Genomic DNA, 15,174 nt, shown 5'->3' on the forward strand with positions numbered 1-15,174 from the left:
AATTTTGCAATGCACGTGATTTCTCGAAGGAGAATGTATAATGGAAGCGTGGCTAATATTTTCGAAGACTTGTAAAATCTCAGACTTGAAAGCTTAATACTAATAGTAGAATTTAGGAAAACATTTGAATTTCTGGAACAGAAACTTATACCTTTATAATTAAGAAAAAATATAAATATTTCTTCAAAGAGCTTAAAACGAGATAGTAGTGCAGCGAGAGGAAGAAATAATTTATATAAATATAAATATTGCTTTCAAAGCATCTAAAACATTCGTATTAAATGTTTATAATTATTAATGACCGTAATATACTATATATGTATGTATATTATAATATATAATGGCTACTTATATATAAATAATTATTTCGTAAATTCTTCTGAATTTGAATAAAAACTCCATTTTTTTACATATTTTTTTCATTAGAAAATTTTTTTGGGTCTCAAAACTATCCGTGGATTCGCCACGGATTTGCCATATTCTTTTTAGAATTGAACGGTAATAAGTAATATATTAATCATAGAGTTAGGTTATTTCATCATTAATCATTCAGCAAATAACTTCAACGCACCAAAAGAAAAGGGTCAATCTACTAGATCATTAGAAACTACAATGCAAGGTAGTATATGGATGGAATCTTGAACTCAAATGTTTATTAAAATTATAATGTTTCGAATTTTACTAAGTTAGATTTTGAAACTTTAAAAAATAAAATTTAATTTATGTATAAATTAGAAGAAAGTAATTTCACCTACAGGACGGTTTACAGATGTTATTTATCCATAATTTTCATTAGTTTTTTTAGATGGGTTCTCAGTATCGTCAAGTGCATGCAGTTGCTGTATTTTTGTTGCCCTTGTTTATAGTTGCTAACGTTGCGCTTGCTAATCTGCTCATGCAACAAGAATGGCAACAAACCCGTGTGATTGTTTTGTTTGCTCTTGATGAACATTTGTGATCAGTCGTCGCCGCCGCGGCACATCCCTCATATAAATATCGATAGAATTTTTACCTTGAAGGAGTACTAAATTTGCAGTTTTAAACATATTTCTTCCATAATTTGGTTTTTTATTTAATTTGATGAATTAAAAAACTGGCACTTAAATTGATTTACGTTTAAACGGTTTTGGAACGTTATTTCGAGGTCAGAACTAAAGTTGAAGACTTAACACAGCGAACATAGGCTCGATGAAGGACGACAACAACGGCGACGGCGACGACAACAGGGACGGCGGCGCCGGCGATGCGATTTGTGAACCTTTGATGGCTGTTATAAAGTTGCTGCGGATCGTTCGAAACAAAATCAGTTCAAGAAGCACTAACGTAATCACCGTGTATTTTATATTTTGCTTTTATCAATTTAATGTCTACAATATCTAATCGAAAACAAAAAATTGTATTTACTTTTCGTATTAAAAAGTTTTGCTTTCAAAGGATGAATAAAAAATCGTGAGGTCTCCTATTATTTGGACTAATTTTTTTGCTGCTATATTTTATGTAAGAATATTTTTTGTTTGCTTTTAGTAATTTTCAAAACTGGTATTAACACATCGCATAAGTAGCCATTCGTCATCACCATATCACCATATCATATCAGAGTCACAAAATTAAGGTGGCTGGGCACATCACTTTTTCATATGGCATTGCGCACTTTTACCGCTCACTCATGTTTTGTTTATGCACATACATATGATATGTAAATCAATTTATATGTATATATTTTCATACAATTAATTATTAAACATTATTTTAATATGTATTCGACGCTGCTGCCTATGTATCTACGCGCACCAGCCCTCACTCAGGGAACCACACACACACACGCTTTGGAGCCGCAGCATTAGAATTCAGCAGCAACAACACTCGATTTTGTATATATATGAAGCAACTTATTTTATATATTATATATATATATATATATATATATATTTATGTATATATTATATTATATATATAGAAAATAATATAAGAAGCACCTCCGTAGTGCTTTCTTCGTTGACCGCTTGCATTCAGTCAGTGGCAGTGTGGCTGCTGTTGCTGATGGTACCGCCCAGGACGCGCGCGTTCAGCACACTTTGATTTTATGATTTTTAATATTCTTTTATTTAATTATGTATATTAATGTTTATATATGCGATTTTTGGTATTACAATTGAATGCTGCTGAGTTTGGTTACTTTCTAGTTGAACAACGTTCGTTTGGTGTTTAGCAATTGGACTACGTTGCGTGGCAAGGCGCCCGTGCGCTACAGAGATACCCGACCGTTGCGTTTGTGTGTTTTACCGAGAATATAAAAAAGCAATGTTGTACTCAAAAGACGTCTAAAAGCCGTATGCCAACTGATTCCGGGACGATGGATGCGTTCGGCGGCGCATTCATCGTCGTCATCATTACCATCGTGGTAGACAGCGACGTTGCCGCTACCATCCCCATCTACAGCGCTCCGCTCACGCCGCAATCGCCATCGCTAACATCGTTGTTCTCATCGTTGTTGTTGTAGTCATGCCATTCTTACTACATGTATGTTGCTTTCTCCGGTTGTTGTTGTTGTACTCGCGCAATGTTTATTTTTTGCTGGACATTACGCGCGCGAAAGTTCCCCCACCTGCCGCCGCCCAAGCAGCAACCCACCGCCGCTGCTGCTGGCAAACGCACTATATGCATTGTACTTAAGTAGAGTTGCAGCCGCAATATGCCTTGCCGTATTCATCTTGCAGCATTTCGCTACCTCTCCCCCCTGCTGTATATGGTCGCATACAAGGAACCGTTATATACCTGCACACTCGCAGCTGGCATAGAAACATGCACTCGCAAAGGAGAGCAGACCAACAAAAAGTTGCAACGCGTCTGTATGCAAGTGCGGCATGCAGCATGTACAAACACATATCTAGATGCGAGTTGTAAACTTACAGCACATACATGTACATATGTACGTAAGTATGTGGGGAGCTGGACATGAACATAGCCTGTCCAAACTTTATGTGTTTGCCAACCAATGTGAATTCTAACCATCATCCTTGCTCTCCTCCTGTGATTGCTTTTGGTAGGCCTTTCCATTTGGCTATTCTATATACCACTGCACTTTTTAGATGGATGAAAAATATTCAATCCTCTCTGGATGTTAGTATCTAACTGTACATAGGAAATTGGTTAGCCAATGCTAAAGTGCAACGAAATTTGGAAGTGGAATATTTGGAGTTCACATTGGATGTAAAATACATTATATTTACTCGGGCAGTTGTCAACTACAAATTCTTTATAACTACTGAGTATTCTAAATAAAGCCGGTGCAGCTGTTCAAGATCTTCATAAGATCTGTTAATTAAGGTTTACAGAATGATGAATAAACTTAAGAGGAATCAAGGCTTTTAGTTCACTCTTGTTGTATCTAAGCAAATTCTGACAGGTTATCACCGTCATTATTCTAAATTATATATCCTAAAGATCCTATATGCTCTCAAGTAAATACATATATATCATTTTGTATACACCCCGCAAATGCAACGAAATGACCGCACTAAGGGTTCTTGTAATATAACGGCATTTTTGTTAGGTGCTGATACTGACAGTTGTCCCTCTATATCGGTTCAAACGATGGCGATAGAGCGTCTATTGAATATCTCTTCCCTTCGGCTGGCATCGAACGCGTTTCAGTCTGACTCCCTCTGGCGTCGAATAGTTGCAATGATGCAATGCAATATGTGTAAAACTATGTGCATATATTTAGGCGACAAAGCAAATACTGCTAGTGCAACTGCAAATGCCACATACCGAATGCAGATGCGAGGGAAAGTGCATCACTGCATCTGCTGTTGCACGCGTTGCTACCCCAAAATTTGTACCCTACACACAAATTCTAAGTCGCACGCCGAAAAGAGACAAAATGCATCGGGTGTGAATGCACACGCGAAATATAGAACTGTATGTATGGATGTGCATGTAAATGGCAGCACGCATACTGGAAAGGAAGGCTCTAACACCATTATATAGCTTCTTGTACACTAGTGCAGCTTAGCTGCGTTGCATATTATGTGTGTGCCGCATAGAGTGGCATGCAACTTGTGCATTTGTGTGCGCGAAATGCACTTCTGCTAAATGCAGCTCCATTCATCTTACATTTACCAGCTTCCTACGCCCAGACTAGTTAGCTACATATGTGCTAGCATTTCATTGCGTGCTTCCTAGCGAGTATTCTCCTACTTAGCTTTCCATTCGCTCTTCGCAACGTTTTTGCGTGTAGCCACATAGGTGAGTATCTAAGCCAACGTAAAGTGAACATGGCTTTGTAGGCTCCCGCTATGTACAACGATCCCGTGCTTGTTGAACTTCCCCAACGCCACTGCGGCGGAGAAATATCCTCTGTTGCTCTGCGCATGCTCACTCACTCAGAGTCGATTGTCATTTATGTACAATCCGATACTTGTTGGCATAGAAAAACGAAATAAATTCAGTACAACTATATGACTGTATGCACCGCAGTAACATCATATTTGTATGTGTGTATGTCCTTTCATGTATGTTTGCATGTGTGTGAGTATTGTTGTGTTTATATTCGCTGTGAACGCTTTGAGCGCTTTAGGTTTCACGCGCTTCAAGCGCGAACGCACTTCTTATGATTGAATTTTAATTGGTCTTGCTTATCGTGGGCTCTAACACACTTTTAGGCGCATGTAGTCTAAAACTGAAAGTGCTTAAGCAAATAATCCATACTAATATTATAAGTGGGAATGCAAGTATGTTGGTTACGCTTTCGCGCCGAAGCCACGAAACCGATCATCATGAAACTTTGCACACATGCATGTACGTCTTATGATATTAGAAAGGACATAGGATATTTATTATTGAAACAAAATATATATTTTAAGAACTCTAAAAACATCATTTCGGCAAGTCATATTTGTTTGTTAAATAATTTTGAAAATTAAAAAAATTGGCAGATATGAAAATTTAACAATGTATCAAAATAAGTTCTTGTTACCACCACTAAAAAGAAGACGATATCACGTTATAATATTCGTTTATATTTGTATGTATTTAATATATTTTTGTTAATAATCTTTGATTCGTACATACATACATATGTATTTATTTAAGAGATTCGACGAGAGCGAGTCGCTGAAAAAGGTATTTTGTAATAAATTCGTTAATTTTTTTATTATAATAACTCATTTCTCACGAACCAGTCATTAAATTTCTAATACTAAAACCTTTGAGTTTAAATTTTATAAACTGCAATTGGAATCCCTATTGGCCCAAAACAAGGGCGTATTTTTGACCGCTTTCTAGACGGTTTAAACAATTTTGCCATGTCATACTGACCAAATATTCGGTCAAAGTACATAAAATATTTTATCAGCGTTAATATTCAAACTCTCATTCTCCTGACGTTCTATTATTTTAGCCGAAACACGGTATATTAATTTTACCCCAACCAATTGTAACACCAAGAAAGAAACGTCGAAGACCCTATAAATATATGTATAAGTGATATACACTGGCCGTCCCCGTCTGTCAGTATATACGCAAACTACGTAGTTCCTCAGTTTTTGAGATATTGATCTGAAATTTTGCATCCATCCTTTCTTTCCCAAGCAGCTGCAATTTTGTCAGTACCGTCGATATCGGACCACTATATCATATAGCTGCATTACAAACTGAACGATCATAATCCTGTTTGAAAAACCTTATTATTCGACAAGATATCTTCACGAAATTTGGCATATAATTTTGTTAAGACAAGATAATAACCTCCAAAGAAATCGTTCAGATCGGACAACATATATGTGCTAAACAAAGTAAGCCATTAAAATGATGTTCTTGTATGGAATCTTTTGTATTTGGGAAGGGTATTATAGTTTCGGTGCAACTTTCGGTAAGCGTTTTTTCTTGTCTTTCATTTAAAGATGCCTTGGTTGAGTTAATGATCGCCACCAATCCTCCGAAGTATGTTTGTGTGTAAGATTGTATGATGCGTTTAATACTTATTCATTCCTAAATTACATATGTATATGTATTATACGTTCTTTTATCCCCAATAACATTCTTACCAAATAACCATAACATCGAAACTAAAAAGTTAATATTTAAAGTTGATGTTTGGGCTTAAAATTGTAAATTTAATTGTTTATTTGAGTATTGAAGATGGCGGCTCTGTGCAAGCTCTGGTTTAAAATATTACAAGGCGAAGTATGCAAACGCGAAAAACTTTTAAATCTAAAGTACATTTTGTTTTGAATTCTTAATTAAATATAAATTAAATAAAATTTAATTCAAATGTTAATACAATAATTTGTTGATATATTTTTTGAAGCCCTGTGTTTGGTTCACAAATATAATACTTGGCGCATCTGTGTGTTTCCTATTGTTATAGGATAAATGAAATATGCTATAGTTTTTGGGTCGCCTCTGAATTTGAATTTATGATGTTTTCTATGTCCCGACGGCCGCATTGATTGGACGAACCACCGATCGACTGAGGTTATTTTGTGCCGCCAATTATTCAAGATTTATAAATTTTGGGTGTAGCTTCTTCAATTCTAAACAAAATTTTGATTGATAACTATCGCAAAGAATCTGCAAGCCCATAAATACACCAAATTTGAATTTGTACTAAAATATTCTCAACAGGAATTACTATTATTATTAGTTACTATGTACTTACACTAAGGATATAGAAGTTATAACTCATTGCTTAGTTATGTGTTCGTATAATTTTTTTTACTCACCCTTAACTGAGAATACATAAAAATATCACATCATTATTTTTACTGATATTCTCCTACTGTAGACTTGGGGTGGGCCATGCCTTTTAATTTCGTAGTATGTTGTGGTTGTGGTTGTGATTTTGTTCCCAGCGCTTAGATCTCGATTTTCAATTCGTTTCAATTAATATTTTAGTAAAATTATGACTAGGTTTTATTTTTCGTTAAAAATTACGTTTTAGTAAAAATTTCTCTTCGCTAAATTTTGCTTTATGTTTGTTGTTTCTTTTTTTTGTTGATTTTTGTTGATTTTGTGTTACTTTTGATTCAGGTAATTTCGTAGTTTGCAAAAATCGACGCCAAAAGTGTTAACGTCTGAATTTATTGAATTTTGCGTTGTAAACAGGTCTAAAATGCATGTATAATATTCATATTGGCCAAAAGTGTTTGACGAAACGACGAACGTGACGATTAACCAAAACAATAACAAATATAAAATGGCCGGTAAAGATTCCTTTTTGTAAAAAATTCAGACGTGTATTGAGATTTCTATTTACGGTGACGTGACGTGGCAGGGATATCAAATTCGATGAATCGGACTCGAACTCTCCTCACCGACGTTGTTTGGTTATGCTTCTATTTTCTGTGTTTTTACTGATATTCCGGTTTATTATATATGTTTGTATGTAGCTGCTTTTGCTGATGGCTTGTTGGCTTGTTGGCTGGTTGGGTTTGTTGCTTTTTGAGTTTAATTAGTTGTTGTTGCGTACAACTTAGAGTTGAGAACACAAAATTGTCTTTGTTAATTATTTGTTGCTTCAGTTAAATGGCAACTGGCTGAATTTTGCAGATGTTAATTGTAGTTTAGTTTTATTGCTGTTGTTGCCGCCTACTATTGATATTTTGTTATGGGTGTTGGTATTTTGTAATTGTTGCTGTTGCTGTATTTACCATTGCTATTGCATAATAACATTAAGAATTTCAAAGAAAATACTATTGAAATTTTTTATGTGGATTCTTTACGGCTGTCACATGTTTGCCTTTCGGTGCGCTGGCGTTCAGGAGGGCGTGGCCAAACTTAAGTGAAGTATTTCGACTGAAGATGTAGCGCCGTTGAAATTTGCCGTTAGCAATTGATTTTTTGGCCTTAGTGAAATAAAGCTGTGAGAACACATATTTCAAGATACGAAATTTCCAATGAAAACAAGAAATTTTACGAACCGAATGTCGAATGCAGGCCGAAGGTAAGACGTTGATGTAACGAAGGCTGGTTAGGCTGGCAGAGAATTTTTCAGTAATCGCCGCTTTTCAATTTAGCAAACATTCCAAATATAAAATCAAATTTTAGCGTATGTCAAATGATATTCGAAACTTTTAAGATTCCACTAACACAAGTATGTTGCTTAATCTCAATATTCAATATCAAAGAAGAAGAAAGAAAAGTCTAATATCTCACTCTTTATTTATGTAATTGTTTTTTTTTTCTATTACTATTCAGACCACTTTCACCGAACACTGAATCACTCGTACTGCTTAATTTTCGAAGGTGGACCTATCATATGAAGACATGACAACATCAGGCAGCAACGATTACTTTAAGTCATTTTGCACTCTCATCTTTCAATGCAGATATAACAGTACTCTCTTTCATTGACCGTTGCTCATAGAATACAAAGTCAGTTTATTGAATCCATGGTGTTTACTTTTATTTGCATCTTAAACCTCACATCAGTTCTTGCTCTTTCCTTTATTCTATTTACTGTTTTTAGGTCGAGTTTTTGTCTTTCGTGTTTCTTAGCTGCTTGATATTTCACTATTTGCTACACAGTTCACAGTTCACAGTCGGCGTTTGCACATACACTTTTTAGCATATCTAATGAAGTCCGCTTGGAATGGTTGTTTTTGTTACTATTGTGGCTATAGTTGTAGTTGTAGTTGTAGTTTAGGTCTTCTAAAACTAAAGAAAATTGCTTTGGCTGCTAGATATTCGGCTGGATTTTTTGTTAAGAAAAGTTGAACTTTTGAATTTGTATTTGGAAAAGAATTTTTTAGAAGACTGCCACAGCCGTTCGCTGAAAAACGCCGCGCCTGCTTCGCGTTTAGCAGTTTTCTGTTGCAACGACATTCAAAATGTTGACGACGTCGACAACGACAACGGACAGCAAAACGACAACAAGACCGGCAGCTACGTTGGCTTCAACGCCACCAAACGCCATCAAGCGCCGGCCGCGACCAACACAGCGAAATCGGCCAAATTGGTGGCTGATACCGCGGATGGGCTGTTCGCTGTTTTGCTGCGGTGCAACGGCAAGAGGGAATGCTGTTGAAAAAATCCTTACAATCTGATGATTTTAATAGTAATGATTACGTTGGCGTCGACAAAGTTACCGTTATTGCGATTATTATATTTTTTTGAGCAGCTATCGGTGGTGGATATATGTATGTATCAATGCTGAAGGCAAAAAGCAGTAACTGCCATGAGCGCTGTGATAGTCGCGGTAGTTGCTGTAACTAATGATCTAAATCCTACTGTCCAAATATGAGCGCAGACATCAACAACAACTACAACAGCACGCAACACTGGACATTTGAAACGCGGCATCCGCGCAAAATAACGTGACTCACACATATCCACACACAAGCTGATATCATGTAAATGCATTTGCGAACCCACTTAATTTTACACACACACACACATACACGTACAATTGTTTTTGTGTCCTGAGCTAAGAGCATACATGCATACGCGGCAAATGTACTGGCATACATGCAAGCGGCTAAGCAAACAAAAACGAAATGCATACGCTGCATCGCGAACCGGCATCGCCGCCAATTGCAAATTCGGATGTATCGCGAATACAAACACAGCTGCGCTGCAATAGAATGCACTACCCCACCTTCTTCAACCTCACACTGCGCACGCTGCTGGCATGTTGGATGAGTATCAAACTCGCGGATCGATCTGCCTACGCCTATGTCGCCTAAAATGCTGCAATACAAGTTGACGCGCGCTCAATCACTTTTCCCTGGTAACGCCGCGCAGCGCAACGCTACCACACAACTGGCTTTCCACAGCCACACGCATACACACATGGGTGCATGTGAATGCGAACAGTATGATTTGCTAACGCACTCGTCGCACGCAATTGCGCGCTTCACCCCATTTGGCACTTGCGTTCATTAGCGCGCCTATATTCCAGCCGGCGCCACTCAGTACCGGGCACGAGCTGCTGTTAGGCGCATTGATGTTATTGCGGAACCTCTCTCCCTTAACGGGATTTCGATTGTGCACTACACTATTACCTAGCATCGGCAGAAGCCACTCGCGACCGCCTCACTATTGATAGGAATGCTGTAGGGCTGTTAAACTGTTGGGTCGCTGGGCCGCTGGACCACTGAGATACTAACCATTCGGCACCATTCTACGTCGCAAACTTTTACCAAGTCTAAACAATCGCCATCACCGCATGGCAGTATAAGTGCAATTACTCCCAAGCACACGTGTGTCCCCTCGCTGCTCTGCTGGACTGTTGCTCTGCTCACACTATGCTGTCACCGTTCCTACTTCGCTTGGCCTGTGGCAAATGCGGCACAGGCACATACGTCAATTTTGCTTTTTCGCGATCCCTTGCCAACGAATCGCCAGCGAACAGCCTACACTCCCCATCGCCACCTCCGCAACCAGGCCACAATTTTTTCAGTTCACTTCAGTGCACAATTTGCGTTGGTTCCCTTGCTTAAAAAGAACTACACACGTAAGCGCTGCGGCAGTGTCGTTTGCATTTTCCACTTTGCTCGATTCTTACCTTTTTTCTAATTCAGTTTTGTTATTGTTAGCCACGTGAACATATTCTCCCACTCGCGCATTCCACATGCACACTCATATATATGTATGTATCTTACTCTCTCATTGTCCACGCCGCCATATACTCACAAGCACATACGCTTGCCTGTTAATAATGCAACAACAATTGACAGCACTTCTTTTACTCGAATATTAAGCTTTTTTATGTTCGAGAAATAAATCAAAACAAGTCTTCAGCGCTGCTGATCAACCACCACGTCCCGTTGGCATCTGAATGGTCATCGTTGTTTTATTATTTCTTTGCTCCATTTGTACTCCCCTGAATTCTATACATTCTATTTAATTTTTTAATATAATCGCGAAAACAAACGAGCTCGTTCAATGTTTTCTATTCTTAACCCTTGACTAAGCGAAGAAGTTACTGAATCTTTATCCAAATCCTTTATGCATAAAAAAGCAAACAAATTACTAATATATATATTTTTTTATAAGAACATGGCATGGAGTAGAAATTAATTACAAAATAAATTTAATAACTGATTTTACAATAAGATGATATTTCCATACAATCCAAACAAACTTATCTTTTTTTTTATTCAAATCCACCACCGCCCTGAGATAGAGAGAGTAAAAATGGCATGCGACAGTTTTGGGAGAGGCACGTTTAGGAAGTTTGAACAAAAAGTAGACTTCCAAAAAAGATATAAATTCTATACAGTCATTCCAATCACACGTCACTTACTTTTGTTAAATCATTTAAAGTAAGCATACTGCCGAATTGGTATAAAAAAGGAACTGACGAAATGCATAGACCAAAAATATATTAAAGGGGTGTTACTAAAAGCTTGATAAGGTTTGATATTATAAGAAGATTTGTACTATAATTATAAATTCGCCGGGAAGAGGGAGTCAAAAGGAAAGCAAATACAATATTTGTTATGTAAATAATATATATATATATTTTTTTTTTCTAATTTTCGTTAATTGTAGCGAATAAAAATTGTATGCAACTTTTTCTAGAAGCAATCAAGAGCTGTTATATATTTTCTGGTCTGCTTTATCTTCTAAGAAAGAGAAAAACTTAATGAAATTGTATAACAACCACGTCCTCTTCTCATAAAATACGAATAGTTATAAAACTTAATACAAACAGCAAATCTCCTCGCCACATTAAAAGACTCCTGGCTCCAACCATTGACAGAGTGAACTGAAGCGCCTAGCCTTTGTCCTTGATAGGAGACTTTCATGGAGGCACAAAATTGAGAAGAGAGTAAGGAAGCCATCGGTTGCTATATACTGCAGACTGGGGCCTCTCACAAAAAGGGATTTTTCGCTATGCGAAAGCGTAGTCAATCCAATAATGTTTTATGAAGTAGAAGAAGAGATGATCTCATTCGCATCTGTGGCGTGCCACGAACAACAACAACAACAACACTGACATTTATTGCCTTCCTAAACATAACACTAGTGGATATAGGAGACAGGTGTATTTATGTGAAGGTCCTTCTAAGGGTCAGAGAATCTGTATGTTAAAGAGTCCGAACAAGGACATTGGAATTTACTTCCTTCTTCGGCTGCATTCTTGAAAACTTTTATCAAGCAGCACTAGACTTTACGACGTTCATCTTGTAGTACTACTAGGCGTTCTCACTCAACTGTTCGTAATTAAAATGAGGATAAACGTGTCTTTATGCTTATTGGTCTTCCTTACAGTACGTCGAATAAACCAATTTTTAATATTTACGTTGACTTAAAGGCGATGAGGTTTTTATATTTAGCACAACACCTTAGGAAGTATTTATGAAGTATTATATTCGAAAAAGTAAAACGTTAAACAGACAGCTATAGAGATAGTCGTAACTTGGTCCAATCGATTTGGTATTTTGCCACAATAAATAAACAACAAACAAGAAAAAACGTTAACTTCGGCTGCACCGAAGCTAATATACCCTTCACAAGTGCATTTCTTTTAGTAACTATGTGCCCAGTTTGTATGGAAGCTGTATGCTATAGTAATTCGATCTGAACAATTATTTCGAAGATTATGTTATTACCTTAAGCAGTAATCCATGTCAAATTTCGTGAAGATGCCACGTCAAATGCGTTCAAAGTTTTCCATATAAGCCCTTGATTCCGATCATTCGGTTTGTATGGCAACTATATGCTATAGTGAGTCGATCTGAGCAATTTCTTCCGATATTAAATTATTTCTATGAACAATAACTCTACCAAATTTCGTGAAGATATATCGTCAAATGAGGAAGTTTCCCATGCAAGCATTTGATTCCGATCATTCAGTTTGTATGCCAGCTATATGCTAAAGTTAACGGATGTGACCAATTTCTTCGGAGATTACATAGTTGTCTTAGAAAATATTCTATACCAAATTTCGTGAATATATCTTGTCAAATGTGAAAGTTTTCCATACAAGAACTAGATTCCGATCGTTCAGTTTGTATGGCAGCTATATGTTATAGTGGTCCGATATCGGCAGTTCCGACAAATGAGCAGTTTCTTGAAGAGGAAATGACGTTTGCAAGTAGTTCGTATATATACAGACAGACGGACGGACAGCCAGACAGACGGAAATTCGTTTCGAGACTCAACTCAACATACTGATCATTTATACATATATTTTATTGGGTCTCCCACGCTTCCTTTTGGGTGTTACAAACTGCATGACAAACTTAATATACCCTGTCCAGGGTATAAAAATACAAAACCTTAAGTCAACCCAACACAATCATAGTGTAGATATTAGGTGGCAATTCAGTAAAGTATCAGTAGCAGTTGATTTTTCTCTATATCAAAGGATTGGAACCTACATATCTATATTCTCGATGCTATCTAAAGTTTCGAAGAATTATTGCATTTGATCATTATCATCGGAAAGCATGTACCACATTCATATACTCGAAAGAGCTCAGCAAACGTTGGTCAACAACTAGCTCCTGTGCATATGCGGGATCTTTCTGGCAGGAGACCTTCTGAACTGCAAACTCTTAGCAAGCTTTGTCTTGCCGGTAGAAGTTCTCACTCGACAGTTCTTAATTAATTTGAGAAGAAATGTATCATTAAATACGAGTATATTTTCATTCTTACAGTTCCAACACGAAACACATTCTGGAAGTTATCAAAAGTTTCGAAGAATGATTGCATTTCATTATGTATCCCTGCAGGCCAATACTCTCTTCTAAAACTAAAAACTACAGCTTTGGCAGTTTTCCGGAAAGCACGTACAGCACATAAGCCTTCCAAACGTCTCTGCCACTTGTCCACCGTCATGACCTCTATCATCCCACTGGGTAAGGGGCAAATATTTTTCGCATGCAAAATATCCATGCGCCTATAACCGCGAATTTTTGTTTTGTGATTTATGTAATTTGTGTATATGTATGTATGTAGATGTGAGATATGCGCTATTGCTTTGAGAGTCGCATTTTGTTTCAAGCAACAAACACGCATTGCGACTCGCGCCATGCGGCATTGTTCGTTTCGAGCGGCGAGTTGTTGGTTTTCGGGTGCAACAACATTGCGACTAAAAAGATGGGAGGGCAACTCATGGCGCTGAGGTGGAGGCTAACATAATAGTAAGCCGAGACTTTCAGCGCCGACTGCTAACCCGCATTTGGAGGGAAATTTCACTGCAGTGCGTCCATCCGCACTGGGATGATGGCTGCGCAAATGTATAGATGTGGGCTTCGAGCGCAGTAAATGTGGCAAAATGCATCGGCCGTTTTCGCTTTTTTCGCTATTCGTTGCACTTTACCAGGCGTTGTACGCGGTTAGTGCACGTACAGGACAACAACAAAACCACAGTGTGCTGCAGGGCATGTGCTTTGGTGTGTATGCGTGTGTGTGAGCCGTATGCATTAAAAATGTGCGCTTGCGTTTGAAAAAGGATGCAAAAAATACAAAAATGCTCCGCCTACTGCAAGGTTTGGGTGAAAGCTGCAACAGCGCCTGCCACCCCGACATGCCACCGGTGAACCTACACCGTGTCCGAAGTGCTATGCAAATGCACTTTTTTGCTCCACTCGCGATATGGACAAATGCAGCTGCAGTTGCAGCAGCGGCCATCAGCGATTGCCGCATCGAGAAATTCGCAAGCCAAACAAAATATGCAACGAAAAATTCTATGACACGGCTGCAGCTGCGTTAGTAACAAAAAAAAACGCGAAAACATACGCACTTGCTGTACAGTGTGGCAGCGTCGGTCGACGGTGGTCAGCGATGGCGCAATTAGTAGCGGACGTGCATGACGTTGCATTATATTATCATTGAGCGTCATCGTAATGATGATCAGTTGCGCCATCGATACAACCGCGCATCCAAATCTGCAATACCAGGCTGAGGTAGTGGCAAATTCATGTACAACAGCGAGCTACTCTCCACGGTGTTTCTAACCCCACCTGGGAGCTACACATGGTAAAGAGGCATTTGGTAGCGGTATAAGTGAGCAAACTGCAAGGAAGGCATACGCATTTAATAGTATACTTATATAGCGATTTTTGTGTTATTGTTGTTAGAAATTTTGTCGGTACCGCAGTCGCCGGCTATCTATATGCCGTATGTATATACCATATATGTGTTTGCAATGTTCAAAGGGTGAGGTGTTTGAAGCTTCGCTTATACCTAAAAATAAGTTTTATTATATACAAAGGGAAA

General features: G+C 37.9%; 1 protein-coding gene across 4 annotated transcripts in view; it reads right to left on the reverse strand.

The window, feature by feature from the left end:
• LOC126763310 (homeobox protein prospero) overlaps positions 1-8,767 on the reverse strand; it is a 120,726-nt gene extending 111,959 nt beyond the window's left edge. For 2 of the 4 annotated variants that reach the window (XM_050480702.1, XM_050480691.1), the window contains exon 1: positions 6,726-8,762. The gene's annotated coding sequence lies outside the window, so the exon portion shown is untranslated. Of the gene's footprint in view, positions 1-755; positions 1,588-6,725 lie in introns of those variants that run through there. The other 2 variants (XM_050480665.1, XM_050480682.1) reach the window with 2 other exon arrangements.
• Between the last annotated feature and the right edge of the window lie 6,407 nt (positions 8,768-15,174).

This window comes from Bactrocera neohumeralis, chromosome 2, assembly GCF_024586455.1.
Source record: "Bactrocera neohumeralis isolate Rockhampton chromosome 2, APGP_CSIRO_Bneo_wtdbg2-racon-allhic-juicebox.fasta_v2, whole genome shotgun sequence".
Classification (NCBI taxonomy): domain Eukaryota; kingdom Metazoa; phylum Arthropoda; class Insecta; order Diptera; family Tephritidae; genus Bactrocera; species Bactrocera neohumeralis.